The sequence below is a fragment of the Lepidochelys kempii genome, chromosome 10 (genome assembly GCF_965140285.1).
Source record: "Lepidochelys kempii isolate rLepKem1 chromosome 10, rLepKem1.hap1, whole genome shotgun sequence".
In the NCBI taxonomy this organism is placed as follows: domain Eukaryota; kingdom Metazoa; phylum Chordata; order Testudines; family Cheloniidae; genus Lepidochelys; species Lepidochelys kempii.
Window position 1 is genome coordinate 70092288 of NC_136389.1, and position 22866 is coordinate 70115153.

General features: G+C 46.8%; 1 long non-coding RNA gene across 1 annotated transcript in view; it reads right to left on the reverse strand.

Moving 5' to 3' along the window:
- Positions 1-1163: 1163 nt before the first annotated feature.
- LOC140895032 (uncharacterized) overlaps positions 1164-22866 on the reverse strand; it is a 74903-nt gene continuing 53200 nt past the window's right edge. Inside the window, exon 2 of the long non-coding RNA XR_012154045.2 lies at positions 1164-2394. This is a non-coding gene — a long non-coding RNA (uncharacterized LOC140895032). The remainder of the gene's footprint in view (positions 2395-22866) is intronic.

Below are 22866 nucleotides of genomic sequence, written 5' to 3' on the forward strand. Positions count from 1 at the left end.
ACCCTTTCCATTTTTCCTTTCAGTTCTTTTCCCATCCATTGTTTTAATCAACTCCATTTTCACCCAGCTTTTTGTGTCCTCTTCCAAAAGGCTCCCCTCCCGTCAACTGAAATCCAGATTTGCCCCACTTGGGTTTACAGAGGTTCCATTTACAAATATTAGTCTCTCATGGTCAGCGTTACTGTACTAGCAGCTCCCCAGTTCTGTCTCCCCAGTTTCTGTGCCGTCCGCAGTTCTCTAGCTCAGTCCTAGATTGTTCTCGTTCCAACTCCCTCCCGCCACACGATCTTTAGACTCTCCTCCCGCCATGAGCTGCTTTCTCCCTGGCATTGTTAGGGTTGCTGAAATGGCTTCTCTTCAGGCTCTGGGCTCCAGGTTTCTTCTGAATTTCTCAGATTCAGCTGCAGTCCAGGCTTACGTCTGCGTATGTCTGTGCTTCCAATGTGGACTCAGGGCTTATCTCCACTTACCAGGGGATCGATGTGCAGCGATTGATCCACCAGGGTCGATTTAGCGGGTCTAGTGAAGACCCGCTAAATCGACTGCCGATCACTCTCCCATTGAGTCCGGTACTCCACCGGAACGAGAAGCATAAGGTAAGTTGATGGGGGAGTGTCTTCCGTCAACCCAGCACAGTGTAGGCACCGCAATAAGTCAACTTAAGCTACGTCAACTCCAACTACGTTATGCATGTAGCTGGAGTTGAGTAACTTCGGTCAATTTAGCCCCGTAGTGTAAACCTGCCCGCAGATTACTGACTTCTGTTGTCTTCAACCCTAGCACCCGGGCGACAGTAAACCAGATGTGTCTGTCAAGCTGTCTCAGGTGACTCAAGAGTGTGAGTACCAACCTCAGAGCAGACTGTTCAGAAGAAGGGCACAAGCCCAAATTGGTTGTGAGTTATATGCTTAGATTTCACCAACCAATTATCAAGTGTAAACTCCTCAGGCACTGTAACAGCCTTCACATGGAGTCACAGACAGACCCTTCGGGTACTCTGTTCTATCTTGCCCCCCAGGTGAGCCTGCCTTTATGATAGATGATTCCTTACACCAAAAATCACAACAGTATTCAAGTTACTCCTAGTCCCAAAGGACCATTCACTTACCCCAGGTCAATTGTACCTTAGATCTCACACCAAACACAACACTTGTAGCCAGTCCTATAATAAACTATCTAAAGATTTATTAAGTAGGAAAAGGAAATGGGAGTTATTTACAGGGTTAAAGCAGGTAAACATATATACACACAAATGAGTTCCAATCTTAAGTTTCAAAAAGTAATAGAAGCTTCTATGATAAGCAAGCTCTCTGTGTCCTTTAGGGCTAACTCAGGGGGATCTTTTGGTTATGCTTAGTAATCTTTGCCCCTCAGACTCCAAGCAGCATAAAACTACAGTTCCTCCTTGTGAAGGGTTTTTATTCCTTCCCCCCCTTCTGCTTCGAGTTGCAAACTCGGCTAATGGGAGGAATTCACTTGCACCTTTCCTCTTCCTGAGGTGTGGGGGAAAGCAACCAACAAACCCTTTTGTCCACTGATGTTCTGCAATAGTTCGTCTGCTGTTGATGGGCCTTTTTTGTCAGGCAGGACATAACACCTGTTGGAGACTAGTATTTTACACTAGATAATGCTTCGCTCCTGTCTGGTGATTTCCACAGTCACAGAGGCTTGCAATGCAAACACTCAAATATTACCGGGAGACAGATGTTATAAGTGAGATTAATGCAAGCAGCAATTTACAAGCATTCCATGAAGTCTATACCCTCAGGACATTTTTTTTATCATTCTAATCCCTGTTTTAACAGTAAGCCAGGCTGATTCCAGCTCTGTGTTTGTCAGGATCCAAGTGAGGCATGGGGACCTTGGTATAGGCTGGCACCTGGTTTGCCAGCATCACAGAGTCTCGGACATGTGACTGCACACCAGACTCTAACACTTCTGCCTAGTGTGCCCCCCCACTCTCATGTGACTAATTCTCTTTCCGTGGCTAGGGTGAGGGGTGTGCTACAGGGCTTCTCGGTGCAGGCTCCACACACTACATGCTTGTCCCACATCCTCACAGACAGTCTGGCTGCTAGGTTTGCCTTCTCTCTTAGATGGCTGCATTTACAACAGCTTCTGTTGGTTGCTCCCTCTTCCGTCCCATGCACTGGGGTAGTGGTCATCTCTCTAAAAGTGTCCAATCTTCTACATGCTCTGCCTGGCACTTCTGAAGGTCAGCGCTGTGCTTAGTGTGGTGCTTGACCCATCATCAGCACCTATGGCAGGTGCCACTGGGTATCTTTCTTTAGGTAGTATCTGATCCTGGACTAGTTCTCTGTTCCAGGGTTCCCCTCCACATTGCAGGTCTTGTCCCTCTAGCATGTGGCTCCTTAGAAACTGGAGAGAACAGAGCTGAAAGGGAAGAAGAGAGAACGGATAAGAGTCACTGTAATGTCTCCTGTAACTTGCCTCAGATAGTCCACGTCGGATGCCGATGCCACCAGTAGGTGCTTCCCTTTGGGGATCTCAGCATACACACCCACCACCAGCAGAAAGGCAAACTGTGAATAACCTGGTGCACAATCCATACCACCACTGAAGTTCAACATTCTGGCCCAGCCCTTGGTGTGAATCCCCAAACCAGCACAGATGGAGAGCTGCTGGTTCTAAAGTCTGATTCCTTGCCTTGACTCTGGGCCCTAAAAAACCATTGCCCTTGGCCCAGTCTCCATTAGTTCGACTCTATCATCCCACAAGGGGCAGAGTGCCTCCTTCTCCCACTGGAGTGGGATGATCACCGAGGTCCAATCCTGGGTACCTGGGCCCTGCAGCCAGGATCATTCTGATGTGCCGCACTCAAGCATTTCTAAGAATGAATTCTAAGTGCCTGAATCCCTACCGGACTGAGCCAGGGAGCCCTTCTCTGCTGGCTCCCTCTCTATGCTAGAAGCCCCATTTTCTGTTGCCTCTAGAAGATCATCGCATGGAAGGCTTGTGGTCTGTTAGAGCTGAGCTGCAGCAACATGAAAGGAAGGCTCTGGCATGCCTGTTTGTGAGAAACATGCCACACCCTGTTCATTTTGTGGGGGGGTTGTTGTGTTGTTTATTTATCCGTTGCATTAAGGAGAGGTTCTGAAAAGGGATACAGCAAGCTCTGCATATTGCACCACAAGCCTGATCATCAGGCACATTAAAATTCCAAGACAGCTCCTGACAAAGTCTCTCTGTGCTGTGAAAGGTGGCTTGGAAATGCTGGGGAGCTGTGACAGGCAGGCGCACAGGCAGACAAAGAACTCACTGTGTCAGTCTCTGTCTGCTCCAGGAGGAGAAAAAACACATGCTCCCCCACACCGATGCACATCCCACTAACCGTCACGCGCACACACGCAGGCCTTCGCACGCGCACACCCGCACAACATCATGAGAAGAGCTTGCTAACACAGCCTGGAAATGTAAGGCCCCAGGAGAAAGGGAGAACAGGCACACACCGCAGTAAACATTGTCATGCAAGTATGCATGCGCACACTCATGCACACACAACTTGGAGCCCAGCCGGCTTTCTTTTCATGGGAAGGAGCACAGCCAATGACCACTGAAAAAGCAAATTCCTCTCCAACCATGTGTAGGAGAGCAGTGTGTGTGTTCTAAGAAGGATTCTCTGTCTGGGCTTTACCACTAGGACTGAATCAAAGCCCGCTGCACGCCTGCAGGGTGGGTAGTCTAATCACCATTTTACCAATGGGGAGGCTGAGGCCTTAGGGCCCCATCGAAGGTCACCTGGTGAGTCAAGTGCAGAATCAGGAATGGAACCCCAGCGTCTCATTCTAACCAATGGATGGACTTCCTCTCGAGTGACTGTCTGACTCAAAGTTAGGGGTGTGGGTGTGTGCGGAAGGGTGGGATCTACGGGAATATGCCATCAGGCTAATGCAAAGCCAAATGCTGATATTCCCTTCCATTCCTACAGGGCCCTTCATCCCAGACACCTGCGTTAGCAGGTGAATTACAGAGCTCTCTTGCCCTGCTGCTCTGTGGGGGCGGGGAAGCAGCTATCCTGCACCAATGAGCCACACAGGAGCAGGGTTTTTTTAGAAGGGCAGGGGAAGTCTCCAATTCAGACTCTGGGGGATTTTGTGGTAGGAAAAGAGAGCTCAGTAGAACAGGAATGTGATCATTTCTCCATAGTTGTGCGGAGCTGGTGGATCCACATTTGCCCGTATAATGGGGCTACATACTGTGTGTGGCCCTATAATGGGGCCACATGCTGCCCCCTCTCAGGGTTATACAGTCCTCAAAGGCCTCCTTTTTTCCCTTCTGAAGCCTAAAGAAGCTGCAGTTATGGTGTTTCACCACTAGGTGCCGCTGTGGCAAAGCCGTAAAAAGCAGGTCAGGCCTGTTCTGACCTGTTTGGCGGCTGCTAACATTGCAGGTGTCTCCTTGTACGTTTTATTTATTTCTATTTTTCTTATTTTGTCTGAAATCCTCCCAAACTGAAAAAGCTGGTCTGAATATTAAACTGTGCTCCGAGATTAGACTGTGCATGCGGTGGGGTGGGCATGTCACACGAGATCAAGTGGGGGCTTGAGCCTGGGCAGACAAGGGGATGGCTGGGCGGGTTGGGGGAGGGAATCACACATGCTTCCCCTTCCAGCACAGGGCTCAGAGAATCCAACCTGGCTTCTTATTCTTCTCCCCTATCCCCAAAGGAAATGGATTAGAGTTCTCTAGACTGGGGTCTGTGCGCCCCTGTAATTGAAAGGCAGGTAGATGCCCTTCAGCAAATGTGTCCCCTACCAGAGATCCCAGCCACCCAGTCACTGGCTGCCCTGCAGGAAGGGGCAAGGATGAGAGGCTAACATGCTGATGATGCTTAGCTCTGGGTCTCCTTTCCTTTGGGGCTGGTGCTGTTTCCTTGCTCCCCTAATGTCTGGCACAAGGTGGATGGGTCCTGGTGAAGGCCAGCAGTTTTAGATGCCATCAAGAGAAGGCGGAGGAGTTGCTGATTGCCATGGGGAGGCATTCGGAGGGCCTGGCAAAGTCTGTATCTGCTCTCTTGGTCGAGGGAGGCTGTGGTTCAGGATCTCGCCCACAGCTGCGATGGCTAGAAATTCCCCCATCAACGGATGACTGGCCAAGAGAGCCTCCCTTCCTCTCGAAAGCAGGCCTTAGGCCTGTCACTCACCTCTTGTGCTGCAGCGTACTCCATCCGTCCTCAAAGGCCACTCGGAAGCCTTTGAGGAGGGAAGACTGGTGTGAGCAAAGGATCAGGCAGACACTACCGTGCATGGGTCTTTTGTAAATACCTACATAGACATGAGCTGGTCTCCATTCTCTGCACCATCTGCCTGTTCAGTGCTCAGTTGAATTCCGTGGTGAGTAGCTCTGGTTGACAATGCCCTTAAGTGGACTTGTCCTCTCTGCCCTGCCTGCTGCGTTTCCCTTTGTGTTGCCTTAAGGATACTGTTCATGGAAGACAAGGCTGGAACCAACAGGCCCCAAGTACAGCCATCAGTGCTTGTGGACAGGGATGGACTTAGGGACAAGTGACTGCCAGGGGTGCTTTGGGTTTTTTGGGAGGGTGCCGGGCTTAGGGTGCTGTTTTTGTTGTTTGCAACATTTGAAGTAAAATGTTTCAGGTATTCTGTATTGTGGATTCATTTCTCACTAAGAGAATTTAAAAGTTTCTGTAAGCATAGAGGAAGCTAATTTTTTGTATTTGCTTATATACGGCATGAATAAATACAGATTTACAGATCCTAGTGTGCAAATTTATCATCTTATAGAACAGGGATAAATCATGCATGCAAATCGTGCATCCAAGTCGTGAAGTGAGCTACAAATGCAATAAAAAATAAGATATTCTAAAGTTCAGTGGCACCATTTGGTCTAGGGCCAGCCCTGCCTCTGGATCCCTGAGAGATAGGACTCTAGGGGATTTACTAGGGTGCCAGGGCCATCCACAGAGAAGCTAATGGTGCTGCATAGTGCATCTGTCTGATGGGGCTTTGGTGGGTCCAGGGTAGGGTGGGATTCTGCTGTGGAGGTGAGCAATTCCCCTATATACTAGGTAGCATGCCGGGGAATAAACCCTTCCTTCCTACCCTCCCCCAAGTAGTGACTTCATGATTTGACCCAGATGGCATTTTGCTTTTCCATTGTGTAAATTGGATGTTGCTCTGATTGTTAGTTTGGAAAAATGGGCGATTTCCTGGTATTTGCAGAGTAAAATTGACCCCTTCTGGGTCTGCCTGAGTCCTCATAGAGGACAGGCTGTGGTCTGGAGATTAACGCTGTTGCTGGCCCAGGTTCCATGATCCAGTCTAATCCTAAAGCAGTCTGACCCATGTCCAGCACTCCCTGCTGCCTTCATGGCTCAGCTCCATCCCCAGCAAACAGCTCGTTCTCTCTCTAGGCTAGATCCTGCTCACTATACTGCGTGTGCAGCAGGGGTGGCAGGCCTGTCGCTGGGAGCAGAATCGTCTTCCCGGTCTCGGTGTCACTTTGTCTCTACACACTGGTGAGGGGAGGACACCAACTCAGCCCACTCTTGCATCCCTGAGGCCTTTCCCCCCCCCCATATTGTATGCCTCTTCCTGTCCCCTCAGCCTCCTATTTACCTGCCAAATCCTCAGCACAGATCCTCAGCACAAACGCCAAAGGAGGCCCTCAGCTCCTAAAAGAGTCACATAGCCGAGCCCTGTGGAGACTGTGCTCTCCAGCTCAGGAAGGCTTCACTTCTGCCCTTTCCTCAGTGCCACACCAAGCAACAGCAACGCTGCCTCGCCTGCATTGCTGAAGGGAAACCACCACATCTCCTTCCGTATGCACGTCCCTTTGGCTCTTGCCCCCTACGTCAAACTGACAGCAGTCACAACGCACCCAAATCATCCCCCCACTTCACCTCTTCTGCAGAACTGAGCCCACTAAAAGCCCCATTCCAGATTGATGCTCACTACGTCCAGTCCCTGATTCTGCACACACCCGTGTGGCATTACTCACGTGCGTAGCTCTATTAAACTCAGAAGAGGAAAGTTGCACCCATGTTGGAAGGATCAGGTCCTAAATCTGGGATCCTTTGGGATGACAAGCATTCTAAAACTGTAGGGCAACAGGATTCTTTTGAAACCCCTCAGTACTAAGTTCTTGGCGGGCTAAGATAAAAGAGGAAGATTCTCGTCTTTCCTTGCTAATAAAGTCTGGCTGGAATGACACAGTATAATCAGTGTTTACCTGGGAGTTTACATACAGTTTATTGTAATTATAGTTTCAATTCCTGCTTTTGCTTTTTTTTAAAACCTCTATTTTTCAATCAGTAAAAGTAAATACTATTTTCAGCCCAATGCAATTCTTCCACTCCCGTGGCCACACACAGCAAGGAGAGAGATTCCATTTGTGAGCTGTGCAATTGAGCATAGACAGAGCCTGATGACTGCAGGGTGTTAGCAAAGTGAGAGCAGCCTCAGAAAGCTGAGGGCCTGATTCTCCCCTGGCATGTCTCAATGTAAATCGTGAGGGATTGCACTGGAAGCAGCGAGGCTACCGGTGTAAGTGAAATGAGCATCAGCCTCAGAAACTGCTTTCCCATCATGCCTGCTTCTTTTAAAAAACATTGGGCTTTTTCATTGGAGACATTAGGGAACAGAGAAAAGCCTTTGAGGTCTCACATAGACTCTTTCCTGGATGGTAAAGGATTGTTCCTTACTGTATGTTAACTTGGGACCAAAAAACAGGTTTGTGGTTCAAAAGACTGAATTTTTTCCTTCTCCTAAAGGTGTATTTTATTTGGAATAAAGGGTCTTCGGCCTGTCATCCCTTCTCCCCACTGGAGCTCTGTGTCACATACATACTCCGTCAGTCATTTTTATAGGACAAACTATGCCCGTTAATTCACACTGACCCAGATGCATATCCAAAATGTTGGGGTCACTTTTAAGCCAAACTTGGCTACTAAACTGACATGCTGAATTTCCTGTTTTATGTCTTATTATTAGTGCACAGATCCTTCCAAAGGGGATGGGAACTCTGACCTGAGAATGAAACTGATCAGCATGCCACAGGGAGGTACAAAACACCTTCATGCCTAAAACACAAAGAATAACATTTGGAAGTTTTGTGTGTAGCCCAGGGCAAGGGAGGGAGGTACAAAAAGCAAACTCTTCTTCCTTACAGGCCTTAAAAGCCTTCCTCCACTCCACAGAAATATTATCTATCTGAGGGTTTTCTATACTGCTGATCACCATCGTATCTAAGCACTAAGCATTTAATTACTCAGGCAAAGATTCAAGAAAACCAAAACCATTACAAAAAACAACCCTGTACAGCAATGCTTTACTCAGCTCAGTGCTGCTTACCTTCCCCAGCCTTTGCTATATATTACCTGTTTAGGATCGCAATCCCGCACACATTACTTCTGTGAGTACACCTTGTGTGCGAGTAGTCTCATGGACTTCAACGAGGCAACTCGTCCAAAACAGGGCTTGTGGAATATGTCCGTAGGAAGTAAGTTGTTGTCCTCTTTGGTTGCAACCTTTGATTGCTCACTGTCAGTGCTATAGAAATCATAAATCTATAGTTTTACTTCTACATGTTTGGCTGTTTTTCACTATACCAGAAAAAAGGCAACTTTCCTAGCAGGTGAAAATAGGCAAAATTTTGCCAGGGCAGAAATGTCTGAAAAAAATAGATGATTTATTCAGAGTTTAAAAACAAAAACAAAAACGATGTGTGTCAGGGAGGAAAAAAATATATACCCATTGCCCAAACTTGCAAATTCTTGTGACAAATCTTAGAGCAAAACCAGATCAGGCTGTTCTCAGTTTTAGCAGGTAATATCGCACCTTTCCGGTGTCCCTCATTTCAAAAGACAGCAGTTGTTTTAGTCCCAGAATTTCCTGTGTTCCATACAGATTTGATGCCCCGATTCTTATTGTTGAAAATGTATTGACATCAGAAATAAAGAATCATGACGTGGAGTTCAGAAAGGAGAGTAACTTACACTAAAGGCTCTCTGAGCTTTTTAAGTTTCCTGCATGAATAATGTTTTGTGTGTGTCCTCCTTATTTGGATCTTTTTCACTCATTGTGTTCCATATGCGGCTTTTGCCAGGCTGAAAGGTATGGACGATATAGTCCTGTGATTTTCAGTACAGCAGAAAACAGGAAGAGGAGGATATCAATGATAGATGATCCTTTTCACAATGTCTTCTGATTCCATATAGATTTCTGACCATACCAAGGAGAAAGAAAATTGCAGCTCCTCTCTTTAAGCATTTTAAAAATATGCTATTTCCTTTTTTTCTTTTCTTGGACAACTATGCTCTTCTTATTGTCCTTGTGTGTCTTAACAGACCCTCTCAAAAGAGCCTATCCAGCTCAGCTTGTTTCCCCTTTTTTAAGAATTAGATGTTTAAAACAATCACACAAAATATTTATCATTTGGAACAAAGACATTATTTTTTTTTTTCAGTTTGGTTTAAATTCTGTTTTCCAGGCTTTTATCTTTTCACTCCAAATTTCAGTGACAATAATCAGATTTTGATTGACATTAAAATTTATTGTCACACTGTAGCTGTTTAATAAATCATGTCTGCTTTTTAGTTGTATAAATGCTCCATCGTTAGCTACCCTGTTGCTTATTTCAAGGGAAAGAGTCCTTTGTGAAGGCCAACTTCAACATGCTTAGCATGAGACAGGACCGTCTTTTGTGCAGAGAGAGGGCTGAGAGCTAGTTGCATGTTTGTACTGATTTACACAAATTGACAAGATCCGATTTGTTTTAAAATTTACCCTATCTTATTTGAAGGCATATAAAGTACTTGTGAGCGCCTACAAGAGAGAGAGGTTAGTCTCTATTCAGCCATCAGAGAACCACTTGCTTGCCAGATTTACTATTTTATTTTTTTAAATCGGGAAAGCAGTTTGGGTTAACTTTGTTTCATCATTCAGGCCAAACCCACTTGAAAGGGGCAGAATGGGGGAATGCCTCAAATGTGGATCACAAAGTCTGGAGAGGTTAATTTGAGGGGTTGTTTTTAATTTTGCTTGCATTAAATTTGAATTAATTTTGCTCCTTCTTTATCTTAGACTCCTGGAAAATGAAAGAAATATCGACTTATTTTACTGAGCTTTAAAAAACACCTCCCTCCTCAAAATAAATATTAACAAACTGGCCAGAGTGGATTTCCGAATCTCTTACGGCAACGTGTGTGTGTTCTCGTCATTGTCTGATTGGAATGCGGTTTCATCGGCGTCCTTACTCCTTTGGAGCTGGGTTTGGAAGCAGTGCGTTATTTAGTGACATGGTGCTGTGGCCAAAATTCTGAAGAGCCCAGCATCCTCAACCAGGCCCCGATTTTCCAAAGAGCTCTGCCCATTTGGGTGCTTGGCCCTTTTGAAAAATGTATCTCAGTGAGAGCTGCTGAGTATGGGGCACGGTGTCTCATTATGGGCCTGATCCAAAGTCTTTTCAAGTCAATAGAAAGACTCCCATTGACCGCAGTGGACCTTCCATCAGGCCCTGTGAGCACAAGTGGAGAGAATTCGAACCGACCAGAGAGATGAGGCTGCTGCAGGCACAGTACTGGGCCGTGCGTCGTTCACAGGAGGGCGGTACTGCTCATGCCATTCAAAGAAGGGCTGATCTTGCTCCTGTTGAAGTCAGTGGTTTAAGTGAAGGTAGAATTTGGCCTGTGCTGCTCAAACCCGGGGAAGAGTGATTTCTTCTGGGGGATGTGAATTCTCCAGATAACGGAGAGTACAATGAGTACCTGAACCTGGAGAGTACAATGCTCCACAGCATGGCCCTGCTGTCCCATCACCTGGGCTGTGCTCAAGGGGGTTGTACATTGGGGAGCAGGATCGGGCCCCTCAGCTCTGCCATTCTGCTCTCCCTATGTGCATGAAGTGTCTGGCATGTACAACAAGAGTGGAATATTGGCGTGGATAATGGAGCTAGACGACACAATGGGCCCTCTGTGCAGCCGGTCCCTCTCTTCCTTACAGCAGGAAGGCTGGAGGAAAGGACAAAGTAAAATAAAAACAATGTACTATACCTGCTCCCCGCTCTCTGGGGCAGGAGGCATTTCAAGCTACTTCCCCTACTCTTGCACCACAAGATCAGCCGTGATTTTGTCTGGGAGGGTGGAATTTCACTATATTGGAGGCAAAGAAAATGCACTCACCCAGGGGAGAAATAAATTTACAAACCTACTTCAGACTCGTGCCTATTTCATTGAGAATTTGCTCTGCTCAAACTATGCCAGCTTTAGAGACCCATGAGTTATCTGGGCCAACACACCACTCCCAGCCTGGCCCTAGGTAAGTAGGCATTTGGGCCATGGCAAGAAAACATCTTTGCCCCTCCCGTAAGATAGCTGTCTGATTCCCATGGTCTGGTTCTGATGCACAATCCAAAGAGACACCTGACTTAGAGTGGACAGTATCCACTGGAGCTTAGGACACTGTGCAGCAAATAATTTATCTGAATATAGTGCTTTATTTTTCTTATTTAAAAACCACCTGCAAACAGATGTCTTTTGACTATCATTATATGTCCTTGTTCAGACTTGTTTCAGCTACTAGCTTGGACCATCTGTAGCTATCTGATGTTATCAGGGGCATATGATCTTGTTTCAGCTCCGGAATTGGAGGTCTGGAACTTTATACATTGGGCAAGCATTTCCAGCATGCAGAGCAAATAGCCCATAGTGACGCCCAGTTCCCTTTGTTCGTGGTTAGAGGTGTTGCACAGACAGCAGCTGTTCCCCCAACATTTGTGTGAACAAAGATCCATTTGCATGGGTGTTCAGAGAAAAAAGTGAAACATGCGTGTGAATGTGGACAAGATGGAAGAGCGATTGAGAGTTGATGCAATGTGTTTGAATAATTTCCCCTGCTATTCACCCATCACCCGAGGCCTCCTGGGCTAGAAATAGCTACAATTCACTCCTTGGAAAATCCATCCCTCGCCATACTAGATAAGATTATCTGCTGCTTCTCCGAGTGCCAGGCAGCAGCAAAGGCTATGGTGGCAGGATTTGTTTACAGGCAGCACTTGTATTAAAATGGTTCATTATTTTCCTGACTGGCAGGTTTCCAGAGTCCGTGCTGGTTAATAATTGCAGCCAATTAAATGTTCCCAAAATATGCATCAGGAGGGGGAAAAAGAATTTCTTACAAGGCATCACCAGGCTCAAGTCAGGTAGCTAATGACTCTGGGCCTGGCTTATGCTGGGTCAGGTAAGAAGGAGAAGACGTGGAGGGAGGGGTTCTTCCCCCTGCTCCAAGCCCTGTGTGCTGCTCTGGCAGGGTATACGAGCTGTAAACAGTCAGCCAGGGGCTGGGGGAGAATGCCCCCGAAACAGGCCCTGTGTTGCCCCCCTCCCACATGTAGAGTGTGTGCCGGGGACGGGAGGGGGTGGTACAATAGCACACACTGTCGTGTGCATTCTGGCTTGTGTCTCAATCCATAGGCAGCACTAGGGAAACTGTTACAATCTCCCCACACTGCCTAAATTACAGCAGGGCCATTTACGCCCTTGCAGCAATCCGCAATCAGGAGGCTGCAAAGGTGGCTTAAAGCTACCTTAGCCCTACATAGCACCGAATTTGATCCAGAGGCTTGGGGCTTGTCTTCATTGGTTTTGCCTGGTGTCGCTGCCCTAGCGTGAACCACTACTGATGTGCTGCACTGGTATAAAAAGAACAACTTGCACTCGTGTGGTTTACCCCAATCTCAAGCCCTTGTGGGGGAAATCAGAGGCAGTATGCACCATGGTGAGCAGAGGGGCAGAAAGGCAGCTTTGCAGGGAGTCTGGGCTCAGGATTTACCCTTTGAAAATAAGGGCCTATTGTAGAAGTGGGTGGAGTCTTGTGGGAATCCAGATCTGCAAGACTGACCCATTTGAAAGCTGTGGATAAATATTGTGTGGGTGTTGGGGGGGGGGGGGAAAGGGGGAGGTAACAGCACTATGTAATCTTGACTCTCTCTCTTTCTGCTCCACCAAAATCTCCTCATAAAATAATGACGATTATGAATTATACTAGCAGTGATTTTTAAGAGTCAATTTTTGCTGACTAGGTTTTTTTTATTAACTGCAGTATGATGTCCCTCCAATACCCCAGTACTGGGCTTCCTACAGTACCCCAACCCCAAACAGCAGCTGCCCCTGCAATTCCAGTCCTGGGGCTAACCTGAGTAGAAAACACTTCATTGTGCCAAAATTAAATCGGACTCTGGGGTGGGTCAAAAAAAAAAGTTTTTTTCAGTAATATGGACAAACATCATTAGGCTGATATCCCCACCCCCAGCCCCACGCTCATTTCACATGTGGCCTCAGGTACTTTGTTAGGCCATACATACCATTTATTTACAGTATCTTGAAAACCAGCCAAAGGGAATGAATAAAGATGCATTATTTAGTTAACGTTTGTACGGTTCTTTGAAGATGTAAAGCTCCATAGAAACAGTAAGTGTTAATGCTTAGTGTTGGGCTATTGGAGAGTTTTATAGATATATATAGAGAGAAAGATGATGAAATCCCTGTAAGAAGAGGGGGGTGGGAGGATGGGGGTATCTGCCTCTGCTAATGGGGAAATGCTGCCTTTTGGAAAGGCAAATAAGCGCAGTCTAGGTTAGGTCTTCTGTCGAGAGAATAATTGTGCTTCTAAAGGGCCTGATATGCAGAGCAGTGCTGCTTTGAAATAGAAATAAATACATAAATAAATCAGGGACCTTGCACTGATGAAGGCGAGTGCTTCCCTTGCTTTCTCATTCCCCATTGGGGCCTGGTTCCCAGAGCCAATTACATATTTAAAAAGTTTCTCTCTGAAAAGGACTCCAACTCTCAAATAAAGTTTCTTTTGTGGTTGCCTAATGAACTGTGAGGGCTGGGGCAGTTTACAGCTTGCTGACTGGTTTTCAATTGCTCTGGCTCCTGCTTGTAACATCTTTATGGAGTGACCACAATGACAGTGACCTCGCAGCCGCTGGGTGCGGGGTCACAGTGTGACCGGGTGGCAACTGGTCAAGGGCTCATTGTGTGAGGGGTGAGCTGCTCAGCCCTCCTCCCTTGTCGTCTGCCCCTCCTAGTCCTGCCCGGCCGGTCAGCTCCTGAAAGGGACCCCTGTTGCTTTGGCATGCTGCGGCTAAGTGGACTCTCATTCAGGCTGAAGCAGAGCCGTAACCCTAGAGTGTGTCTCCATCAAGGGCCGAGAAACGTTCTGGGTAGGAAAGTACCCAGGAGAGAGAAGTGGCCTTTTCTGTCCCCCTGCCCTCTCCCCAAACCTGGGGAGAAGCTGAAGGAATCCAGTCCCCCACTTAGCTCTTGTGCTGCTGTGTGGTGATGTTGTTCACTGAGTCTCAGGCTAACTGCTCCTTGGTGCTCCAGCTCCTTGTGAGTGAGAATCCCCCAGGCTGGAGGAGGTCTGGGTCTGGCTCGCCACCCGTGCGGCTCTCTTCCCATTGGGCTCATTGTGAAAAGCCCCCCTGTGCACTACTCGTAACCCTGACCTGTTGCAGCTTCAGCACTGGGAAAACTGGGAACTACGACCTGCAAGGCGCTGCCCCCACCACCGGCATAACCATGTGTGTGTAACCGGTCTGGGACACTATCACCTGACCCGGTTACACCACCCACAGCAGCTTCCCTCAGAACCCAGCTGTGTTTTGTGTGTCTCGGCCAAGGATTTCTGCCTGCCCGTGTGTATCTGTGTTCTGGGGAAATCTAGGCAGCTCTCCCATATTTATAGACTGCCATAAATGTTGAGGACACCCTATACACAAATAAAAGCCACCAGGCCCTGTCCCAAAGACCTTATAACCTAAGGGTCTGATTAGGCAAGCAATGCCATCAAAATTAATGGGTATCTCATGCGAAAGAAATATTTGTGTGAGTAAAGCATTGCAGGATCAGACCCAAAAGATAGGGCATGTCTGAATCGGTGACCGATAAACACAGGGCAGGGAGGGGATTTGGAGGACAAAGAGTAACAGTGGTTAGAAGCCATGCTAGCTTTAACTGACGGTGCCTGAATCAGAGAGATGCAGAGTATTTTCCCCTTAAATAATCACAACATTTTACCACATTGATGTCTTACTGACAGATTTCCAAATGAAACTGACAACCAAGGAAAAAAGGGTTCCGATGTTAAGGGCCATATTTGTAACTTAATCGGTGGACAGATGCCTCTGCATGCCTCATATCCTACATTTGTTTCAATGTCCCCTCTCTGTAAATTTGGATTACTAGCAATGGAAATTATTTTGATTGGGTTTTGGGTGCAGTGCGGTCAGAAATGGATGATTGTTGACAGTTATCAATTAAAATTGGATCCTTCCAAGCCCCAGACTCTTCTTAGGTTTAAAGAATGTGTAATTATATATATATATATATATATATATATATATATATATATATATATATATATATATATATATATTTTGTGTGTGTGTGTGTGTGTGTGTGTACATGGTAATGAGAGGAAAACAAGCAAGTAACCCTACATCCCAGAGCTAAATTTAAATCTCATGGAAAGCTAGAAATGGATATCCAATCCACAAATGACACAAGCCGTTATCTGCACCAATAACGTTTCACTCTCTCTGTCTATAACAAAGTGGAATGTTAAGAATTGTGCAGTCTGGATTAATGTTTACTGACTTCTCCTTGCCCATAGATAAATATGCCCCACTGGATGGGTGTGTGTGTGTATTTAGATACCCATATAGATACACAGAGACCCAATGTCAAACTTTATGTAGTACTTTAAACATCATATTAGTTTTACAGCTCACTAAATTATTCAACACAAGTAATTTATTTGATGCAGTTTTGCTATTTTTCATTTAATAAATTATTTGTGAATTTGTCACTGTTATCTGATCATCTCTACTAGTTTTACAGAGTACTAGGGAACAAACTTACCCTGGCAGGGAGATGACCTAATGGGATCTTTCTCCATCTGACTTCTATGATTCTATGAATATTTTAATAGATTTTAGATTTCAGCCCATGTGTCGTGAATGTCTGTACGACAGAAAAACAAAGTAAAGATCTATAGGAAATTGAGGTGATTTGTCAGAGCTGCGTGGGGATCGAGGACTGAAAAAGTTGGGAGGTTGTGGGTGAGGATCGAGGGCTATTGGCAGAGCTGCGTATGGCAAACCCAGTACTATAATAGCCGAGGATTCTGTGGTCCAGGACTGACGAGCATTGGCAGAGCTGTATGTAGGTGGATGGGGTGATGCAATTCAGCACTGAAATAACAGGGGGTGCTGCAGGCCCAGATTGGAGGGCATTGGCATTGCCATGGGAGAAGTTCGCACATTGCCTCTCAGCTCTAGCCAGTACTATCAGTCCATCACTTCCTTGAGCAAGAAACAGCAAGAGTCCATGGACTGGCACTAAACTCAGCAACGAGAGCATTGACCCTCAGAGCTCTTCGGACCATGGCTTCATTCTCTCCACTGGAAACACAACTCAGGCATTGGATGGGGTTTAAGATAGAGTTTAGGAGATTGCAGTCCTGCTTTAGTTCCCATCGCCTGGGAATTGCCTGGCCTTTTTATTACCACAGGAGGCTGGGTGGGGGGATGGACGCATGTGGGACTTCTGTTGTCCTGTGTGCCTTAGTAACTCCTCTGTGTCTCTTGCCATAACTCCCTAGTTAAGTAAGCAAATATAGCTTACAGCTCTGGGACAGGTGTCCCTGCGAAATAAAACTTTCCTGGGGGAGCTGGAATCATTAACTCTAAGCTACCTGCAGGAACCTTCCTGATGTGGCTGGTAACTTCTGGGCAACCTCGCCTCCTCTTGTAATGTCCCCTCCCCTATTGGGGGTGGGGGCGGGGAACGACCCAATCACCAGAGTTCCACCTGAGCCAGTGAATGGCAGGAGGGAAAGCCCATGGTTCTCTGAGTGAGGGAGGAGAGACTGGGGACGGTGCCCACAGACCAGGGTTATAGACCACTGGACCTTTAGTCCTTCAGAACTTCAGTTCAGCTTGCTGTGGCCTACACAGGGCCTGGAATATACAATATGTGCTTTGGGGCAAGCGCTACCTTTCTATGCTGTGCTTGTGCGCCACCTATCACAATGGGGTTCTGCTTTGTCATGGAGCTCCTGGCCAGTACCCCATACAAATAATACTATATGAAGTCAGAGTGATGGCGGAGGAGGAAACCCAGTCAATCCATTCAGCACCCAGAGGGTTGTTTATTTACTGGGCTTGCAAAATCCCCACTCCCCCATCCCCCTCTCTCCCACTTCCTTCCCTTTTCGCCATCACTTTCTTCTTCCCTCGCTCTGAACAGCCTAAACCAGAAGGGGCAGAGCCCCCGCCGGTGGGTCAGATCTCACCCACTCAACATCCCGAGAGGCCCCACCTGATCACAGCTGCCAGGGTATCTGTTGGGGAAATCAAAATGATGGTACTTCTCTGAGCACCTCCCCTGGAGCACAGGAAGGGAGAGAGCACATTGTGCCTCTTTATTACATCTGAGTTACTCGCACTAGTGCCCGGTAAATGGCTGAATTTCCTCCGAGAAAGGGATATTCCATCTGTCAAGTTGTCCTTTGCTGTCAGGAGAAGAATTACAGCTGGAGCTGCTCTTGGGGCAGGGTGGGGGAGGGGCACAGAGTGGGGGGAGCCTGGAGCAGGTAGGAGTTGGAGGGAGACCGCATCCTACTCCAGCACAGGGTCGGGCAGACCAGCTTCCAGAACATTACAGTGATGGTTCCACCATTAATTGATCAGTCACTGGATGACAGTTAATTAAGTAGAAAATAAAGCTGCTCGGCCCAGCCTGGTGTTAGCAGGCAGCGATGTTAAAATTTCTGGATTAAAACAACAAAAAAAGCCACAACTGTTGGACTTAAATAGCGCCAGACATCCCCTAAGCCTCTGCCTCAGAGCCCAGGGAGAGAAATGCTGCATGCCATCAGATCACAAGCCCAGGGTCCCTTTAACCAAACTGAAGGTGGATTTTCTGGCTCTAAGGACCGAGGTAAATTTTATTAAGATGATGTTGAAGTAAAAAGAAAACAGTACAGAGTTTAAGCATAGAAGTTTCTAGTTATCAGGGAATAAGGTACAGATTATCAAGGGGTGCGAAATTCGGTTTAGGAACGGGTGGCATAAGGAATACATAATCTGCAATCTTCCCGATTGGGGATAAAAGTTTAATGGCTCAAAGTACAGACATTGAGATATGGGGGTATGTTGTTCATGTAATGGCTATGTTCAGGTGTGGAGTATAGCCCCTTTCCCTGTAGGTTCCTTCCCCACTCTGAAGTCTAGGGTATAGATGTGGGGACCTGCATGAAAACCTCCTAAGCTTACTTTTACCAGCCTAGGTTAAAACTTCCCCAAGGTACAAACTATTTTACCTTTTGCCCTTGTACTTTATTGCTGCCACCACCAAACGTCTAACAGGTATATAATGGGGAAAGAGCCCATTTGGGAACGTCTTTCCCCCCAAAATCCTCCCAAACCTTACACCCCCTTTCCTGGGGAAGGTTTGATAAAAATCCTCACCAATTTGCATAGATGAACACAGACCCAAACCCTTGGATCTTAAGAACAATGAAAAAGCATTCAGATTCTTAAAAGAAGAATTTTAAAAGAAGAAAAAGTAAAAAGCATCATCTCTGTAAAATCAGGATGGTAAATACCTTACAGGGTAATCAGATTCAAAACATAGAGAATCCCTCTAGGCAAAACCTTAAGCTACAAAAAAGACACAAAAACAGGAATCTACATTCCATTCAGCACAGCTTATTTTCTCAGCCATTTATAGAAATCAGAATCTAATGCATATCTAGCTAGATTACTTACTAAGTTCTAAGACTCCATTCCTGTTCTGTCCCCGGCAAAAGCATCACACAGACAGAGAGAGCGCCTTTGTTTCTCCCGCCTTCCAGCTTTTGAAAGTATCTTGTCTCCTCATTGGTTATTTTGGTCAGGTGCCAGCGAGGTTATCCTAGCTTCTTAACCCTTTACAGGTGAAAGGGTTTTTCCTCTGGCCAGGAGGGATTTTAAAGGTGCTTACCCTTCCCTTTATATTTATGACACGTGTTTTGTCCTTTTGAAGGGGGGAAAAGTGAATCTCACTGTCTGCTTCGGCTCTTCATTTCCTCTCCTCTCCTATCTGCTCCATTTCTCACAGCTGGAAACCCGTAGGGGGTGGTAAACCTTGTGGGGCCGGGACTGTCTTTGTTATAGGGAGGCACAATGCCAGCTGCAGTGGGGCCCTGGCCTTTAGGTGCTAGTACAATACAAAACTCATTAGTGATCAGCATCCTGGGCCCAGCCAATTTTCCGTGGGCCACCAGAAAATGCTGCACAGCTCACCATGGCCCATGAATCCCAACTTAGTAGGGAGTTCCCTTACACACCTCTCCATGCACCCACAAACACACATGCTTGTTTGCTCCAGCTCGAACCTTTGGGCTGCCCTGGTTAGGCCTGCCCCTTGCTGCCTCTCCCACATTGGAGAATGTTGCGCTTGCCTTGTCCCACCCTAGAAATGCTTCCCTGCCACACCTCCCGATCACAACAGCCACTGTGCAGCAGCGTCAGTCATGACCGAGGTCCAGTCTGAAGGACCCAAAGCCAAACCTGGCCTGGACCTGAGGAATGTTCTTTCCTTTCATTTCCACTTTCCCTCTTTCTTTCAGCACCCCCATGAAATGCCCATGAAACCCCCATGAAATTTCAGGTTGGTGTGTTTACTATGGGGTGGCAAACCAAGTGAGGGGGAGAAAAAGAGAATGTTTATAAAAATGTGCCAGGAATTGTCTTGATTTAAAAAAAATAATGTTTTTTTGTTAACACTATTCCTAATGAGGCGTCCTTCCGATCCTTAAGTGTTGCCAAGGCGATGACCCCAGCCAGCCATCTTTAATTAACTTAGAATAGATCTCTTGAAATGAGTTCCTCTGGTAAATTGTTCACCAAGCCTCTTGGGCACGAAGCAGTGTTTGCCAAGCCCACTCACTCCAGCATTCGCTGACTGTTATTGTAAAAGGTCTGGAGATGGCTGGCTACCTCCTCTCCATCTTCTCCATCCTCTGTGCTCTCACGGGTGCTACAGCGCCTGAAAAACAAGCCATTAGGCCTCTGGCATGGGAAGTTGGTGAGCTTTGTGCAGTGATCTCCCTGATGCAGCAGTGCCTGAAAAATAAGCCTTTTTTTTTTTTTTTTTTTGCTGGTTTTGGATTGGGATAATTGAGGGAAAAATGGGTGAGACTCAGACATTCAAAGCCCTGGAGAATACTATGGGGATCAATCCAGGAATATGACTGAATGGGGCTTTCCCATGTCCAGAGTCCATGTTTCATTTGGAATATCTGTTTCTCCAGAATGAGGGAGGCTGGCTTTGCAGCAGCAAGGTATATTCTGGACCCATTCTGCTCTGACGCTCACATTGGGTAGCGTGCGGGTGACACCAGCCGATGTGATACAAGGCACTCCGCAGCTGGGCTATTCTCCAAATAAGCGGGGAGAAAATCACATTTCCTGTATGATAGATAATGGCGGTCAAGAGAATGCCAGGACAATTCTGGAAAATGCCATAATTGTCTTAATCTGATCGCAGATAAAAGATAATGATGCTAACAATATTTAAACGTAATTATAGTTTCCTGCTGCTATTGGTCTCTCTGAATGCTCTCCATTCAAAGGGCTTTGTTTATAAGGAGCCTCGATCTAATTCAGGATGCTCTATGACTGGTGCATTTTGTATCTTTATTACAATTTCCACCAGCATCATCATCAAATCAATAGGGATGGGAGGTCTGCAGTGAGGCCCTGTCCTCCCAGATTAGGGGATGCCAGTGCTAACATCACAGCAGTAAACACTTTGGTGTCTGGGATGGTACCTTATGTGGTTGAATTTTTTTTTGTTAAGATGAATGACCATGTGGTGCTTTGCTACCCCTCCAGCTTTCCCACTTTTGGATAGCTTGTTTTTTGATTTCTTCCTCTTGCAATTTGATGCGTGTTTTGTGAAACTTTCCAAGAATGCAAAAGGTGACTAGAGGAGAATAAAACTAACCATAATTCATATTGCTTCAACACCTGTAAAGCAGGGCTTCATTTTCCAAGACACTGTACAAACATATAGTCAGAGACAATCCCTGTCCTGAAGAGCTTACAGTCCAAGTAGACAAGACGAGGGATAAGGAAAAAAGAGGTGCAGAGAGATTAAGTGACTTGCCCAAGCTCGTATAGTTGGGCAGAGGCAGGAATAGACCGCACAGTCTCCTGAGTCCTAATCCAGTGCCCTAGACCATGCTGCTTTCTCGAATAGAAGAGAAATGACTGCTCAAGATGAGGGACAGCTGCATGTATCCATAAAGGAAGGAAGTAAATGACAAGAGCAAAGGGAGGAACTGGTCCACATGAGCAGGTTGTAAACATTGGGCTCTGTTTCCAGATATAAGGTCCTTACTAAACTGTCTGAATCCTCCGCTGGAGGCTCAGGTCGGCCCTTAGGAATATAGTGTGGCCATTTATGTGCTTAAAAGCTGATCTGCATTTCCCCATATGACATTCCTGACTCCTGTTAAGGTTCCCAGCCAAATTCTTCACTGACCAAAGTGGGTGAAACCCAATTAACTTCAGTGGCATTGGAAATTGGGTTTCCTTTCTCTCCAGATGAGTTGGACCAAATTCTCTTGTTTAAACTGCTGCAACAATATTAATGTCCGTGAAGTAGCCTGGGTGCAAGTGAGGGTAGGTTATGAGGGGGTAGGTCATGCTCTTGGTCCATGGACACTTACTCAATAGATATCTTAAGGCTTATTGGCCTTGGCTCTCTTGCAAGGGGGTTATTTGCACATTGCTAAATGGCTCTCATATCATTTCTGCAATGACAGGCCCAAGCAAGATAGTTTTTGCGTCATCCCACAATCGGATCTTGTCTTTCCCTCTTTCTTACCCTCACATACCCAGTTGCATATGACCTATGTGCTGTACCTCAGCGTGATAATGTGGACAGAATATAATGCTACATTTCCACCCCTTTGGGGCTCCACAGCCAAAGAAGAACTAGTAGTGATTATTGATCGTCCCCACATCTAGACCCATGGCATTTGCCATACTCCCTGCCTTTGGCCTCTCTGCGTCTGGCTCAGAGCTAAGCCCTGCCTGGAGCTAGGAATTACGGCCTCACCCCCATCACCAGCACATCACTCCCCAGGATCAGTCTGGAGCCTGGCCACCTCCACTGAATTCCCTAGAGCCATTCCCCCAGCTGCCCCTCCCCCAGCTCCATCACTTCTTCTAGGTGCGCCCTGCCATCCACCTCCTGGCACCTCTGCTCCCCTCCAGGAGAAAGCACCAGCATGATGCTAGCTCTGCAGGCCAATGTACTTGAGCACATACAAAGTTACTGGCCCTTCTCTAGGCCCTGCCAAAGCGCCTTGTGGACATTCATACCAGGAGCCCCACCGCCCCCTATGGGACTGGTGAGTGTCACTCTGACGTACCAGGCCCACGTGGCGGACTGAGTGTGTGTAAAACAGGCCAAAGCCAACCAGAGAATGTCTTGCCTACAGAGAAGGAAAGAAGGGGCATCCTGGCCTTCTTGTGCTCAGTCCATCTGTCCAGATGGAATTCAGTGTCAGATCAAACATAGGACAAGCACCTGCCAGAAGGGGAATGGAGAGCTCAGCGGAGAGGCTATGTTGGCAAATGTAGCCAGTGGCAGAACTGTCCCAGGGCCAAATGATATGCCTTCAAGTGAACAAGGCGGTGTCAGGGCGAGTGGGGGAAAGCCTCTCTCCTGCCATTCCACCTAGTTAGTTTGCCAGAGGGCTACTTGCTAAAGCTAGGGGAGTCACAGTCCTTCTGCCCTTCTGGTTCCTAGTTGGTGATTTGAGC